This window comes from Thalassophryne amazonica, chromosome 13 (genome assembly GCF_902500255.1).
Source record: "Thalassophryne amazonica chromosome 13, fThaAma1.1, whole genome shotgun sequence".
Taxonomy (NCBI): Eukaryota; Metazoa; Chordata; class Actinopteri; order Batrachoidiformes; family Batrachoididae; genus Thalassophryne; species Thalassophryne amazonica.
This window is the reverse complement of record NC_047115.1, coordinates 67549868-67567844: the sequence shown is the minus strand read 5'-3', so window position 1 is coordinate 67567844 and position 17977 is coordinate 67549868. Positions and strand designations below refer to the sequence as shown.

The window sequence follows — 17977 nt, the reverse complement described above, 5'->3', positions numbered from 1 at the left end:
AAGGGCGACAGTTGGCGGAAAACGCTCCCGAACAACTTATTTCTGTATAAATTTGTTTCTCATATAATTTACAAAAGTTAGCGAGAAATAAACACTTTAAAAACGCTGTTTTTGTAACCACGTAACACCTTGGAAGTGATTTACAAAACATCTTATGGACATTAGTGTGCAGGCCCATCCCACAAGGTCAAAGGCCATTACCACCAATTTCAAAACCTTATGCATGTGCACACACAGACGGCATTAAAAGGAAAATAAAATATACATTATGGAATTCTCCCCCAGGTAAATATGTTCTCTTCATTAAAATGAGCTGTAATTTTGCAATGTTTCAAAAATAAACTGAAAATATATGATTTCATTAGAAACTAAGTTTTGTCAGTTTTTTTGAAATTTGAAAGGCCGTACAGCTTTAACGTCTAAGCCTGCACAACAGATTGGAAGTGAGTTTAAAAAACAAACAAAAATTATATTACATCAGCATTTACCAATACAATTCCTTATTGGCAAACTCCATAAATTCTAATCATGCTCAGAGCTAGTCTCAACTGAAATAGGGAGAGCAGGAGACCAGCAAAAGAGAATATCACAGGTTGTAATTGTGTAATTCTGTCAGGAATTGAACTTTATTTGATATTAGAAGGATAATCTAAAATGCATGAAGTGTAGACCATGTCTGTGACAACAGAACTGACCTTCTTCTCAATCCCACTGAAGAACTGGAACATGGTGATGTTGGCAGGTGGCTTGGACATGCCCAGAGCCATGCAGATGCCCTTCAGTTCCAAAACGCTGGACTACCCGACCTCCTGGACCTTCGTCTGAGGTTTACTAACCAGAATCATTCTTGATGCTTCCAAATTCAGATACCAGAAAGGCTGCAAGAACGAGTCAATTACATTATTCTAAATCACAATTTCCAGTACATGCTATGGCAGGATTTTACAAAGACATCAAAAACTAATTTTAAATACCATCTGGTGATTAAATATAAGTAGAGGTTTTAAAAAGGTCAACCAATTGCCATATCAGAAATGCTAAAAAAAATATTTACCAAAAGGGTAGTGAGATGGTTAGTTAAAGCCATCAGCAGGCCTGCCATGATAGTTACTTTATTGACTTATCATAGAATATGAGTTATTGACTTATCATAGTACAAGGACAATGGCCTTGATCTTTCTGATGAGCTCAGTATTGCTTGTTGCATTGCATGGGCCTAAAATTAAACTACATGACACCACAACAAACAGCCAGGTTTTTCAGATTCATAAGGCTTGGCCCATGTTTTATGCCGATGCCCAACCTGATGCAACTCCACATACATGTAAAATGTGCCAGGGGTTGTGTTGGAACCGGGGCGACAACTCCTACTGAAAAATACGGACAAATAGCCATTAATTTGGATGTCAAGTTGAATATGTTACTCTGGCAGTCACCTGATGCTTAATTCACATGGCAAGATTTTAAAATTATTGGTAGATTTTCAATACCTGAGAGACCCCACACATGGTGATTAAAAAAAACACAGATATAACAGTTTTGGTCGTACAGTGTGTGGTGTGCAGCCACATGGTAAAGACAACATACCACACACACACACCACACACAACCACACAAACACACACACAATCTAGCAGCTGCCTGTGGGGACCAGGGGCTCTAGATTGGGTAGCTGGCATTTTTCAAGGGTGGTAATAAATTATGCAGTTTCTATAATGAGTTGGAATGGCATGCGAGTCCACAATGTTTTTAGAACCTTAGAGCTCAACCCATTTATTTCCTGTTAATTATGTAATTTTAATGTTAGTTTACTGTCTTAATGTATTTATAAATTGTTTAGGTTCTTGGTATCATATACACACTATTATAATAATAATCTGCAGGGTTCTAGCTATGGTGAGCGGCACTGCCCAGTACTGCAAATTTCGGCTCAGCTCTCGGGTTCAAATTGGCTGCACCGCTCAGCACCGATTTTCCAAGGAATTATGTCAGATCAGTCCCATCCTTAATCACAATATTTAGTAGAGCCCAAAAGTTGTATCAGCACCCATGGGTAAGTAGGCTACTCCTAGCCGACAAGAGCCAGGAGAGTCAAACAAAAGACGTTACTTTACAAAACCAATTTTTGAACATTTTGAATGTGCAAGCGTCCCTGTACATTCTCGATTGTGCATTACTCCCAGGACAAGTGCACTTCTGCATCACATAAGCACAGGGACAACAACAATACACAAGTGCATCCCAGGAACGCGCTATATTCTACATCAGAGGTCTCAAACTGATTCCAAAATGGGCTGAGAGGGTGCAGGTTTTCTTTGCGTCCACCCATTCCACCAGGTGAGTTCACTGATTAATTGATTCCACCTGCTCAAAGTGATGTTAATTAGTGAAATCACCTGGTGGAGTAGGTGGTTGCAAAGAAAACCTGCACCCTCTCAGCCCTTTCTGGAATCAGTTTGAGACCCCTGGTCTACGAGGAGGAGGGCTTCCCTCATTTTCACATGCTAATATTTAATAGTTTTCATGTTTTTGACATGTTTCATGTCAATAGTTTTATTTATTTTTTTCAATATAATCCCACTCGAGAAGAGGGGAAAAAACTGTATGACAGAAAAACTGCCTGCTTCACTGGATCAAAGGTACAGTGTCATTTTTGAAGAGAGCAAATTCTATGTGAAGCAAATATGAATGTGTTTTTAATCTTTTAAACATTATTTCTAACCTTTTCAACATTTACTTCATTGACTTAGACTTTGACAGAAACACGCAAAAATAGAAACTTCTGAAGAATAGGTACAGATGGCACTTGTTTCAAAGCTGCACTCTGCAGCACCAGTGTGGCAAAGTATTGGGTTTAAGGCTGATGGTCGGCCAGTTCATGAAAACAAAGGAGGATGAAAATCCACTGATAAAATACAGCTGGGAAGATAGACAGTGCTATAAACTAATGATAGATGTGCATCAATGAAAATAATGAGCTCTTACCACTGAAATATCCACATGGAAAGTCGGCATTTAAGCAGAATTTGACGATTTCATAAATGCTGCCATTGACACTATTTTAACCATTCAGAAAACAACCCCAGGATCGCTTGTGGCGCTGCTGTGACGTAGTTTGAGCACAGAACGCCACAGGTGGTGCACAGGCGCTCGTGTGTAAAAGTCCTCTCACTCTCTCCCCTCTCTCACCGCATTCCATCTCTCTCTCCCTCCCTCTCACCGTTCAGCAGGGAGAAAGTGAAAGTGATCGGCTGTTGTCTTCAGCTCAATCACTGCAGCGCGGCTGCAGACAGCAGTTGATCACAGGGCTTCAGCTCGGAGTGCAGCTGAACTAAACAGCTGATCACTTTCACTGTCTCCACGCTGAACGTTAAGAGTGAGAGGGATTAAGAGAGAGACAGAGAGAGCGAACAAAGGAGGAGAGGGAGAGAGAGGGAGGGAGAGGGAGAGAGAGGAGGGAGAGGGAGAGAGAGGGAGGGAGGGAGGGAGAGAGGATTTTTATGCCAGCGCCTGCTGGCCACCTGTGGCTTTCTGTGCACGTGATGTCACAGCAGCACTGTTATAGCAGCCAACATGGCCGCCTGCTGGTAGCTTTAGACCAGCTATACAAAAACACTTAACTTTAACATAAATGATCACCCATGCCTACATGTTTCATATGGGCTGTTAATTTTAGAATCTACCAACCCAATAGTAAATTATCAGTGGCTTTCCTTTTCCTTTAATACCAGTTTTAGTATTTTTTTTTTTTTTTTTTTGGTAAAAATGGTATACTTGCATTATCTGTGGTTTAGCAGCACAACAAATTCTCAGCAACTAATGGTCCAAAAAAAGTTATTATGACACTAGCTGTCAGACGTGTTCATATTAGCAGGGCTGTGAAATGAAAATTGTGAAATCCAAGGAAAATTTGCAGGGGGTCTGGGGGGCACAGCATTAAATTGTTATCTAATGATATCTCAAAATTAGTGCATATTTAAATTATCCTATACTGAACTTTTTATTTGACCTGTCAATGATGATGTTGAAATAACAGAATATGACATGGAAGTAGGACCTTGAATGATTTTCCTTTTAATTGTAAACAAAATTATGCATGAACTCAGAAGAGATAAACTACATGAAATTCATGGACTGAAAAGACTGTTAAAGCATTTCAAGAACCACAGCTCAAGCTTGTAGAATATTTGGAAAATCATGGTAAAATATCAATAACATACCTTATAGTAAAAAGTCCCTTATATTCTTGTATAAATTCATGCAGCCTAAATCTATTCAAAGCCACAATGTCTTTTTTACAATGAAAGAAAGTCTAGATAGTGAAAAAAGTCTCATATTCTTATCTATAATCCTGTTTGAACAGCAGAATGTTTATTTTCCAGGGAGAGAAAAATTCTTACCGTGTTTCCTGATGGCACAGTTCACTTTTCCTGTTTCTTTTATCTTTCAGGTGTGTTGATGAAGCCAGCGACGATTCCACGGACTCTTGTGCTTATAAGACTTTTTCAAACAGTCTTTCTCGCCATCTTCTCTCTGTCCGACGTCGGTCCGTGGCACAGACATGCTGCAAAATTCTTACTTTACAAACTTGAAAGCTCTAAAAGTTTGGGATGTCCACATGTTACATTTAGCATAAGTGTTGCACAGGAGCCACACCAGCGTCGCTGCAGCACCCAACCAGTCCCGCTTAAGACAACTGTCGCACCAGCTATGCTATGAGTGGCATTTTTCCTCCTCGAAACTCCACGGATCCGAGGACACTGATTGTATCTGTAACACACAGATCAGTGTCCGCGGACTAAACTTACACGATGTCGTAAAACAGAGAACGCTCTGCGATAAGCATTTTAAAAAGTCAGTGATGATCATGATTAAAGAGTACAACACTAACAGTCCGCCCCCCCTCGCCATGATGAAATCCGTGGAATCCGGCGGATCTGCAGTTTTCAAAGCCCTGTATTAATTAGCGCTTCCATTACCAGGAATCCTGACATGAGAAATAGCAGGTCTTATATTAATTTCAACCCCCGGACATACATTCATTTCTACAACCTTTCAAACATTCAGACTAATTTATTTAGATGTAAGCTTTCCATTTTGTGTTGATCTCTAAGTGAAAATGTGATGGAAAAGTAGCTTTATCATACTAAGCAGCAGCAGACAGTCAGTCCTGTTGAGGAGCCTCTGGGTGACGTCTCCACTGGTGAGGACAGAGTAAGGACAGGCAAGCTCAGACAGCAGTCCGCTCATTTCCAACTGGAAGCTGTCTGCCTCACTTGGACCTGGAAAGCATAGACAGACAAATGCAATAAACATAATTTTTAAAAACAACCATCTGAAAGATTGGTGCTACAATTAACCCCTTGGCATATGATTTATTCAGTTGGTAAATCTTTGAAGTCAAAGTGTTGTCCACTTGCCCTATTGACAAGTCGGATATGAAATGCTTTTAAGTCTGCACAACAAATTAGATGAGAATTTCAAACTTACCCTTTAAGCCAGTTAGCAGCACGGTCTTAAGCACAGATGCCTGCCAACAAGGTGAGCTACCTAAGGTTACCGTGCTATATCATGTTATCAATCAACAACTAGGCAGGTTGGACTGCTTCTTGTTTGGATTCCATCTTGTAATAGTTGCACAGAATCACAGCTTTGAAGAGTGTGTCATGCTACAAAATCCACCGGTTAGCAGCCACAGTTTTAAAGCACAGATGTCTGCTAACAAGGTGGATTACCTCACATTTCCTTGATATCTAACATTACCCTTCAAAAACTAGGTATCATAGCTTTGTTTTGGCTGCTTCTGATTTGATTTCAGTCTGTGATGGTCACTGTGAAGAGAGCTTTGAAGAGTGCTTCTTGCAAGAAAAAAAACACCAATTGCCAGCACAGTTTAGCATGTCTGCCATCATAGTGAATTACCTTGATATCTAATGTTACTAAATGATAACTTTTTGTGGCGAGTAGGTGAGACTGGAAGGATGACTGCAAAGTGTCCATATGCTAAGTCCAAAAACCTTAAGCCGCCAACAACAGGGTTGGAGGACCTCTCCCAAGACGCTTTTACAAATTCCCCATGGGGCACATTCTACAACCCCTGGCAAAAATTATGGAATCACCGGCCTCAGAGGATGTTCATTCAGTTGTTTAATTTTGTAGAAAAAAAGCAGATCACAGACATGACACAAAACTAAAGTCATTTCAAATGGCAACTTTCTGGCTTTAAGAAACACTATAAAAAAATCAAGAAAAAAAGATTGTGGGCAGTCAGTAACGGTTTACTTTTTTTAGACCAAGCAGAGGAAAAAAATATTGGAATCACTCAATTCTGAGGAAAAAATTATGGAATCACCCTGTAAATTTTCATTCCCCAAAACTAACACCTGCATCATATCAGATCTGCTCGTTAGTCTGCATCTAAAAAGGAGTGAACACACCTTGGAGAGCTGTTGGACCAAGTGGACTGACATGAATCATGGCTCCAACACGAGAGATGGCAATTGAAACAAGGAGAGGATACCAAACTCTTAAAAGAGAGTAAATCATCACGCAATATTGCAAAAGATGTTGGTTGGTCACAGTCAGCTGTGTCTAAACTCTGGACCAAATACAAACAACATGGGAAGGTTGTTAAAAGCAAACATACTGGTAGACCAAGGAAGACATCAAAGCGTCAAGACAGAAAACTTAAAGCAATATGTCTCAAAAATCAAAAAATGTACAACAAAACAAATGAGGAACGAATGGGAGGAAACTGGAGTCAACGTCTGTGACCGAACTGTAAGAAACCGCCTAAAGGAATGGGATTTACATACAGAAAAGCTAAACGAAAGGCATCATTAACACCTAAACAGAAAAACACAAGGTTACAATGGGCTAAGGAAAAGCAATTGTGGACTGTGGATGACTGGATGAAAGTCATATTCAGTGATGAATCTCGAATCTGCATTGGGCAAGGTGTGATGATGCTGGAACTTTTGTTTGGTGCCTTTCCAATGAGATTTTATAAGATGACTGCCTGAAGAGACATGTAAATTTCCACAGTCATTGATGATATGGGGCTGCATGTCAGGTAAAGGCACTGGAGAGATGGCTTGTCATTACCTCATCAATAAATGCACAGTTATGTTGACTATTTTGGACAATTGAAAGGATGTTTGGGGATGATGAAATCATTTTTCAAGATAATGCATCTGCCATAGAGCAAAAACTGCAAAAACATTCCTTGTAAAAGACACATAGGGTCAATGTCATGGCATAGGGTCAATGTCAATGAGCAGATCTGATTTGATGCAGGTGTTAATTTGGGGGATGAAAATTTACAGGGTGATTCCATAATTTTTTTCTCAGAATTGAGTGATTCCATATTTTTTTCCTCTGCTTGGTCTAAAAAAGTAACCGTTACTGACTGCCACAATCTTTTTTTCTTGATTTCTTATAGTGTTTCTTAAAGCCAGAAAGTTGCCATTTGAAATGACTTTAGTTTTGTGTCATGTCTGTGATCTGCTTTTTTTCTACAAAATTAAACAACTGAATGAACATCTCCGAGGCCGGTGATTCCATAATTTTTGCCAGTGGTTGTAGTAATCAAATCAAGTGGTTTCTGGTCAACAGAAACTCGAAACATTACATTTTTCAGACTGAAATTATTATTATCACTATTATTATAAAGGCCCAGCATGTGATTCATAAAAGGTACAGCAGGTGGGCCATGAGAGGTCATTAAAAATAAAATTTAAAATTATTTGATTTTCTATTTTTACATAATGTTTAAAATTAACAAATCAAAACAGCGAGCATAGTCTCTGGACCTGTTGCCAGATATGGCGCAGCTCTGCACAGCAGGCGTTGTGAGTGGCCCGCTGCTGCGTTTACTGAGCCCATAGACTCTGTAAGCGCAATCGCGGTGATGCCGACCGGTGCCGCGACCGGCCCGCCTGATAAGGACGCAGAACACAATGCACTGTTAAAAAAAAAAGCATGCAAAAATGCACTAAAAAAAATCTGCGAAGCTGCGAGGCCGCGAAAGGTGAACCGCGTTATAGCGAGGGACTACTGTATTTGCAGTTTTTCTGAACGAATCCCTGGTTGGTGATGCCTGATGTACAGTACTCATATGTTACAGTATTTTCAATACTTTAAAGTATCTGGGTCATATCAGATTTTAACAGTATGGTAAAAAAAAAAGCTAAATACTGCAAAATATCACCAAGTTTGTTGACAGAGTTTGTGGCATCAAAAAGGAAAGCTGCATAACATTTTCCAGCCACTGTCAGTAAACTGTTGTCACTTTGCTAAGGTATGAGCTCTAATAGATACTACTCCAGCATCTAAGAACAATGCGCTCTTAATTCTTAAGCCAACTTTGAATGTAACTTTTTCTTACAGTTCGTGGCATGGACATTCTCTTCCAGTCTGCAGTAGAGTCTCAGCTCAGAGACAATCCAGGCACAAAGCTTTGTGAACTCAGGTGAAGTTGCTCCTCCACTCACAGCTGATTCCAGAGCACCTTCCTCCAAAAGAGGGCCTTGGTACCTTGAGCAATAAAAAAAATGGGTCACGTAAGAACAATGCACTCAAGTGCATCCACTTTTCATTTATTCAATCTGTGATTCAGAAAGAAAGAGTTTTATCATCAACAGATGATAAAAAAAAATATCCCGGTGGAATTGACCTAGTTCTTCACTAGGATCAACGTAGGGTCGCTGTCATGTTGGAAGACAAAGCAATAACCCAGACCCAGTTTTGCTGTTGACTGCTTGAGGATTTCTTTCAAAATCTTCACATAGCCGTCTTTCCACCTTGAGGAGTTTCCCAGTTCCAGACGCACTGAGGAATCCCAACCCATTCTTCTTTGGCAAACCTCTCAAGCTCCTGTCGTGACTGTCCATCTTGAGAGAAACACTTTTTGATCTCAGCATCTGAGAGCTGGTGTGATCTCAGCATCTGAGAGCTGGTGTGGACAATTCTGCAAGTTTCTCTTTCTACAAGCAATAAACTGAAGTGTGTAAGTTTACCTTTGATAACTCGCTTTTCTGAATACAACTTAAAAATCAGTAAAACAGAAGTGTCATTTTCTACATTCACCACTTGGCAAGATCCCTTAATTTGTACACATGCTTGAGTTTTTGATATCAATGGATGGCAACAATGGAAGCCTGCTTTCTGAAACTTGATTTAAAGTCAGCTATTCATTGACACATACAGTTATATGTAAAGGATTGGGCACCCCTGATGATTTCCATGATTTTCCTTTATAAATCATTGGTTGTTTGAATCAACAATTTCAGTTAAATATATCATATAGCAGACAAACAGTGATATTTAAGAAGTGAAATGAAGTTTATAGGATTTACAGAAAGTGTGCAATAATTATTTAAACAAAATTAGGCAGGTGCATAAATTTAGGCAACCCAACAGCAAAAATACATCAATATTTAGTACATCCTCCTTTTGCAGAAATAACAGGCTCTAAACGCTTCCTATAGCTTTCAGTGAGAGTCTGGATTCTGGTTGAAGGCATTTTGGACCATTCTTCTTTACAAAACATCTCAGGTTTGTTGGTTTCCAAGCATGGACAACTCGCTTAAAAAAAAAAAAAAAAAAAAAAAAAAAAAAAAAAAAAAAAAAAATCACACCACAGATTTTCAATAATATTCAGGTCTGGGGACTGAGATGGCCATTCTAGAACATTGTACTTGTTCCTCTGCACAATAACTTAGCAGATTTTGAGTATGTTTAGGGCCGATGTCTTGCGAAAGATCCAGCCCTGGCACAACTTCAACTTTGTCAGTGATTCTTGAACATTATTCTCAAAGATCTGCTGATACTGACTGGAATCCATGTGACCCTCAAATTTAACAAGATTCCCAGTACTTGCACTGGCCACACAGCCCCACAGCATGATGGAACCACCTCCAAATTTTACTGTAGGTAGCAAGTGTTTCTCTTGGAATGCTGTGTTCTTTTTCAGCCATGCATACTGCCCCTTGTTATGTCCAATTAACTCAATTTTATTTTCATCAGTCCACAGCACCTTATTCCAAAATGAAGCTGGCTTGTCCAAATGTGCTTCAGCATACCTCAATCGACTCTTTGTGGTGTGTACACAGAAAAGGCATCCTCTGCATTACTCTCCCATACAGCAACTCCTTGTGCAAAGTGCTCTGTATAGTTGAACGATGCACAGAGACACTATCTGCAGCAAGATCACGTTGTAGGTCTTTTGAGCAGGTCTGTGGGTTGACTATGACTGTTCTCACCATCCTTCGCTTCAGCTTATCTGAGATTTTTCTTGGCCTGCCACTTCGGGCCTTAACTAGTACTGTGCCTGTGGTCTTCCATTTCCTCACTATGTTCCTCACAGTGGAAACAGAGCTGAAATCTCTGAGATAGCTTTTTGTATCCTTCCCCTAAACCATGATGTTGAACAATCTGTTTTCAGGTCATTTGAGAATTGTTAGAAGATGGCTATAAAAGTTGTAGGGAGGACTGGAAACTCTTCCCTGCAGTCCATGTATGAACAGTCTGTTCTCAAACAAGCACAGCGAGCTTTGTCGGATCCTTCCCACATCCTCTATCCTGAGTATGAACTCCTACCGTCTGGTAGGCAATACAGCGTCCCTCAGTGCAGACTGAATCGCTTTAAAAACCCATCTGTGCCCACATCAATTAGAGTCTTAAATAGTGGTTCCTGGGATAAGTAGTAGGATTGTGCATTAATGACATGGCAGCATTGCTATTTCAGTGTTATTTATTCACTGTCAGCATTTTCCTTTTAACCATATGTGGGAGACGGCTGTGCAATAGGGGTATGTGCAATTTGGATATGTGTATTAGGGATATGTGCAATATGTATGAGCCAACTGTGCAAAACTGGTGTGTATCAAGTTATATGCAATATGCATGAGTTATGTAATTATGTCATGGCAGTTTCATTTGTGCAGCTCTTGGAGTCCAAGACAAATTTCCCGGAAGGGACAATAAAGTGTATCATATCGTATCTTTAGAGGCTCCCATGTTGCCACGCATTAAAAGAGATGCAAAGAGGAGAAACATTTGCAAATGGCCACCTTAAATACCCTTTCTTATGACTGGATTCACCTGTGTAAGGAGGTCAAGGGTCAATGAGCTTACCAAACCAATTTGTGTTCCAATAATTAGTGCTAAATGTATTCAAATCAATAAAATGACAAGAGTGCCCAAATTTATGCACCTGCCTAATTTTGTTTAAATAATTACTGCACACTTTCTGTAAATACTAGAAACTTCATTTCTCTTCTCAAATATCAGTGTGTTCATCTGCTACATGATATATTTAACTGAAATTTCTGATTCAGACAATCAATGATTTATAAAAATACAAATCATGAAAATTATCAGGGGTGCCCAAACCTCTACATACAACTGTAAAACAGACTCAGTTACAGAGTTCTACCCAGACAATGGAACAACGGCATTACGCCATTATACTGTTATCACAGTGCCATTATACTGTGTCCTGCTCTCAGGTAGTTTTTTCCATCCAGCCAGGCTGTGTCTGTGCTGAGCTGCCTGCTCGCTCCTCCCCCACCGGCAGAGAGCCAAGCAGAACAGCGCTGCAGCTCAGAGTGGAAAAAAAAACTCTGTCAAAGTCTTCCAATAAAAAGAGCTCCTTCTGCCTGCGTAGCTCCAGAAATTCAGAAATTTATTTACAGGCTTTATTTTACAGTTGAGCCTTCATGTTTCCAAAGTTTGCTCAAATAAGCCGCAAAGATGGTGTGAGACGAGTCTCTTAGTTCCCTCACAGAGAGAGGAGAGGACAGGAGGGGCTGAATTGTTGGTTGCAACCAATAAGTGCTAAAATGTTTTTTTACATAATACCAAGTAGGACGACCAGCAAAAAGAGAAAGATGGCACTAACTATGACTACCCATATTGGATTACCATTGGTTTTGCTCCTCACATTACAGAGAAGGTGTTGACCCCCAAAACGTCAATCATCTGCAAATTGTGAATTATCCACAAACCATTACAGGGTTCCCACCAGGATTATTTTCACAACATAGAGGAGAACTTGCAGGCATGAGTAATGCAGGAGAGTCTGGGGCAACCCACCTGAGAAGATTTTGAAATTAAGATACCCTTTGAAACACTATTTCCTGCATTTTAAGGGTCACATTGTGTTGCTAACTGGGATTTTAAATGGCATGTCCTTTAAACCCCCCCCCCCCCCCAAAAAAAAAAAAACCAAACAGAAAAGCCCCCTATGGTGGTTAAATCACAGCATAAGGGATCCAAATTACAGCATAGGGGCCCCCTATGCTTAACTGCGCTGGCGAGAACCCTGCATTAATGAAAATTTAATGCAAACCATGAATAGCAACAAACCATTAATTTTGCTGCAAACTGTGAATAAAATATCCCTAAGTTGCAAATATACGTGAATATCATTCATGACATATATTTACTTTCACTTTAAGTAGTTCATGGATTTCAGTTTATGGATCAGTTAGTTCATGAAATCTTGACCGCAAACCCTATAGCCCCTTTCACACTGGGCCTGCTTTCAGTTGTTTCATACAGCATCATGATGACGCAGGAATGTCTGCGTCAGATGCGCGCAGCAGGGGGGCAGAGAGGAGGTGAGAGCACGAACCATCTGTGAATGGACATGGAGATGTCCGGAGTTATACTGGATGTGGACATGTCCTGTCTCTGGCATTCAGTCTGTAAGCAGGACTGATGGACTTTATTTAACACAATCGTGAGAGAACTTCTGGAGGTGAGCACGAGGAGCTGCAATGTGCATTTTTTTCTTTTAATTCTTCACATGTGCTCGAGTGGTGTAGTTTTACTGCATTTTGTACACAGTATAAAAAAAAATTTGTGTCAACAATCCTACATGATTTATAGCTCGGCAACAATGGAGCACAGGAGGAATCGTAAACTGGCATCAGGTAACGTTATATTGTATGGGTGTGGCATCCAGTCACGTTGAGTACTGTTAAGTTGCCTCAACTTGTGAGAAATCTACTTCCTTTCTGTGTCCTGTGCTTGATGCAGAAAAAATTAAACAATTATTTAATTTTTGGCATCTGTTACGCTCCGCCATTTGCGTACCTCATGGTGTTGTGGTATTGAGCTGCATCGTCTCGGCACCAGGTTGCATCAATGTGACGTCGTCACGATGCAGCTCGCAAGCAGGTCCGGTGTGAAAGGGGTTTTCCTCCACAAAAATATATGTATTTTTGGGGGAGGGGGTAGAGGTCACTAGAGCCCGTGAGGCAGGGAGGTGAGCACCGAGCGCACTCTCGCTTCTGGCGTCAAATAGGGTCCCTTTATTGAGAGAAGAGCGCAAACTCAGAACATAGCACCATTTTGGGGCCAATTGTGCTGAACTTTTGAATAAACCTTTAGTGTTTTCACCGTGTTTTTTTTTTTATCATTGAACCGCATACAGCAACACATCCAGGTACAGGTACTATCAAAACAAATATAAAAATAGTTTTATGTATTTAGATTTATGTTTCTGTAACTCTGTTGCTGGATTATGCTTTATAATGGATTAATTAGACCCTCAACAAGTTTTCCTTTCTACAATCATCACCTCCAATTGAAAGATAAGGTGAACAATTTCCTCTTTTTCCGACTCTGTGTTGTAAATTTACAGACTTTTCTCCCAAATGTATGTGATCCCGAAATGTAATCAGTGTGTGCACTGCAAAAACTATGATGGGAGACGAAGGGGTGAAAGCAGAAAAGTGTCAAATCAAAGCCTTTTGTAGTGTCTGATTTAACAGGTGCACGTCAGGCTGCGGGTCTGAGTCTGAACATGGTGTGAACTGTCAGGCTTTTAATCACGGAAATGACTCCAGGACATTTTATCCGATGTGAGCGAAAAATCCATTCCACAAAATACATTATATGCTGTGTTTATTACATGGAAAACTAAACCAAAACATTGGGACTTTTTTTGTTCGGTGACTATGAATATCCGGTTTATACGATGGTGGTTTAGGTGAGTTTTACTGTACATGGGACTGAACAATAAATTTACCTCTCAAAACTACTGAACAATAAATTTACCTCTCAAAACTTTGACATTGAAGTTGCTTCCATTCCACACGGCTGACTTTATTTTCCCAAATTTTTCTTCTGTTCGGATGTGAAGGGAATCTGTACATCTTGAAGCCCTTGTGTCTATTTGTGCATCCAAATGCACAGCAACCCAGCATTAACAGCGAATAAAAAATAAAATAGCTGGATTTACATGTAGACAGATTAACAACGAACGCTATTTTGGCCCCAAGATGGCACCACGAGTCACGTAAACATTTTTGTTTCAACTTGTCATGTCACTAGACTGTCTACATAAAGGGACTCTAGCATCGAGTGCCCAGCCCCACTGGGTGTGACCCGCTCTGGGGACAGTGACAGCTGTGGAGTTTGACTGGGGCGGTACACCTGTCAAACTGTAACGCAGGTGTTAGGGAGGACAGAAACTTCCCATGGAGCAGAAGAGCAAAATCTAGCGTAATCTTGATTTTCAGTATGAATACAGACCGTGAAAGTGGGGCCTCGCGATCCTTCTGTCTTTTTGGGTTTTAAGCAGGTGGTATCAGAAAAGTTACCACAGAGATAACTGGCTTGCGATGGCCAAGCATTCATAGCAATGTCACTTTCTGATCCTTCGATGTCAGCTCTTCCCATCATCACGAAGCAGAATTCGCCAAAGCGTTGGATTGTTCATTCATCACCACACGCGCGAGTTGAGGGGTGGCACGAAGTCCTGTGGTGTAATGAGGTGCACAGTCATAATCCCACAGATGGTAGCTTCGCACCATTGGCTCCTCAGCCATGCACATACACCAAATCATGAAGAACTTGATGTTTTGCAACTTACATTTTTCAAGACCTGCGTTCACGTTTTTGAGAGATATTTTTCCCAGTATTCATGGTTTGTGGATAATTCACGATTTGCATCTGATTCACACTTTGGGGGTCAACAGAAGGTATGTTGCTCATTGACATTCTACCTCTTCTGCTGTAGCGTTCATGAATGTCACAATTTTAATTAAATTACAACATTTCAATATCATCAACAGGGCATCCAATCTGCTCTGTGCACACCTGATCCCATCAGATGTCAGAAGCTACGCAGTTAGGTAGGCCTGATTCCAAAAACCAGGTCTGGAGTAGAGTTGGACACTGTTAATTTTAACTGGATTATTCGGTCTACATTAAAACACTGCGATAGACAACGAAATCTAAATTATGGTCATTTTAAAAACAGAATGGTTTATTGATAAAGGACAGGACATGCCGTACTTTGATTTGTAATAAATAAAGGGAAGCTACTGGACGTTTCGCTGAAGAATAAATAAATATCAATGCCGTTTTCTGTCTTCTTAGCGGGGAGAGGAGAATGTATGGGAGCTAACTTGGGAAGGTAGAGCATTTGCTGACACAGCTTAACCATTTTATTTTTATCGTTTCACAGTTTGTCAGCTTTAGTTCTAGATCGATTAACACCAATATCATCGTTAGTTATATAATCACCCCGTTACTCAAATTTAGACTAACGTCACAAACTACGAGTTTGCGATTTAGCTAAAACATGCTAATTTGCCTTGTGCTGGCTCAAGTGGGAAAGCTATGCAAGAATGGCCACTCGTGTCCAAGCTACCAACAACATGTACTGATATATTCCGTGCCTCCACTTACCCCAGATCTTCAAGAGAAACAAGAACATCATTCTCCATGTTAATAACTTAGAATTTATGCTTTAAATTCACGTAATGTTGAAAGAGAGTTGACATCAGCAACCCCAACTATACACGTCTTACTTTTTATTCTTCTTCTATGGCGTTTAACGGCAGCCAGCATCCTAATTATTACAATGCTTCCACCTTCTGGCATTAGTCCGTTATAGCAATACTGAATTTTAGTGAGCCCAGTGTCTTTCAAATATTTAAACACTTCCACACCACCACTTCCCCCTCCCACTCGACCCTTTGTCTAAAATACTTCCTGCAGAAACCTCTTTCAGGCCTATTTATCTAAATTCTGATAGAAGCGCTAACATGCTGCACTGTCTCTAGCTGTGGACATTCCAAACATAAAACATCCTGGTGCTTTCCTAGTGGGAAGAAAGTACTGTTCAAGAGAATATGACCAATTCAGTCTAGCAACAGTGACTTCATCCTTTCTTTTCCACCCTCTTCTTCTACAACTATTGATTGAATCTGTCCCTCTACTATCATAACATTTTTAAAATAATCATTGAATTTTCCAAATGTAAGAGTACAAGTACACTCTGCACCGTCTTTGATCTACAGTGTTGTCAGGCTGTGATCAGGAATTTGGTATGTTGGTTCATGCAGCGTCCAGACAAGTCTGTGAATCCCATCATATGTGCTGCTCTTGACACCACCTTAAGATATACAGTAGGTCCAGGATAAGAATCCACTGATTATGGATGTTGCATACAAACGTCACTGTATAACTCTGTAAATGCCCACATATGGACCTATGTACATATTATGTATCTGTGTACTCTTGGGCCTGTGTTGGGCAGTATGTCTCATGGCCAATTTGCTACTTTTCTAACTTCATATCTTCTTATACAAATAATAATAATAATAATAATAATGTCTTATCTCCTCTGGAATGCCATGATGAATACTGTTCTTTTTCTTACCACGCTACACAGACAGAACACAGTTTTGCTTTTACACATACCATTTTATATAATACAATGCGAGCAGTCACTGCATATAAAGGTCAAATGCACCATCTTTCAACCAATCACATAACTTTTACTGATCCACGTTGAGGGGAATGGCCCACCCAGTTGGGTGCAGTGCTGGAGAGCATACAGAAAAGCAGGCAGAAATTTGCAAGCTGAGGTCGTCACTTTCTGTTTAGTGAAGGTATCTTTCAATACAACATCTAAAATTGTAGTCCATTTCCTATCAGTTTTTGAACAATCGGGAAAACCACCCCAACATCTGGAATAAAGTCATTATTACTTGCTCATCTCACTCACTCACTCACTCACTCACTCACTCACTCACTCACTCACTCACTCACTCACTCACTCACTCACTCATCTTCAACTGCTTATCCAAGATCAGGTCACCTCCAGCAGGGGATCCCGGACTTCTCTTTCCCAGGTCACATTGACCACATTGACCACCTCTGACTGGAGGATCCCGATGTGTTCTCAGGCCAGTGTGAAGATAAAATCTCTCCATCTAGTCCTGGGTCTCCTCCCAGATGGATGTGCCTGGAACACCCCCCTTTCATTACTATAATGAGTCATTATTAAAACATTATTATTATTACAAGCTATTGAAAATAATTGCCTACCGTTGGTCTCCTGCTCCCAACATTTTTGCCACACAAGTTAATGTCTCTCAGTACAATACACTTGCCTTCTGCTTTGGAAAAATTTACACTAATGTCTGTTTTCCTTTGTCACACCATTTTTGGCCAACCTACCCACCTTTTTCATTTGTTGGGATACCACATCCTTGAGACATACAGTATAATATTAATGTTGTTTCCACTGTCAGCCATGTATAAATCTGGCTAGGATGAAATGGGTGATAAAACTGTAGCAGACTTGTTTTTCAGTGGTGGGGGAAGATATCCAGGTCAGGATAGCTTACCCCCTACCCAATCATAAATGGGGAGGTCAAATAATACATGAGCAGGGAAGAAATTATAGATGTGCCATTTGATTGGTGCTTTGTATGTCACATGACATGGAATAATTCATCCCATTTGTGTTGCATTGCATTTAGAGTACGGCTTGGTTCCATTTAGAGTGCAAATTTGGTTCCATACGTTTGGTACCATTGCACTCTGCACACACAAGCATACACACACGTCCTCATGCACGTGCGCACACATGATCGCGCATGTACATGCGCACACACACGTGAACGCGCGCATGCGCACGCCCTCGTGCACACGCCCTCGTGCACAGCCT

At 40.4% G+C, this 17977-nt stretch overlaps 1 protein-coding gene across 1 annotated transcript in view; it reads right to left on the bottom strand.

Moving 5' to 3' along the window:
- Positions 1 to 15859, bottom strand: part of fam98a (family with sequence similarity 98 member A) — a 31946-nt gene extending 16087 nt beyond the window's left edge. Inside the window, 4 exon segments of the mRNA XM_034185192.1 lie at positions 696 to 878; positions 5148 to 5282; positions 8387 to 8535; positions 15706 to 15859. The gene's annotated coding sequence lies outside the window, so the exon portion shown is untranslated.
- Positions 15860 to 17977: the final 2118 nt, after the last annotated feature.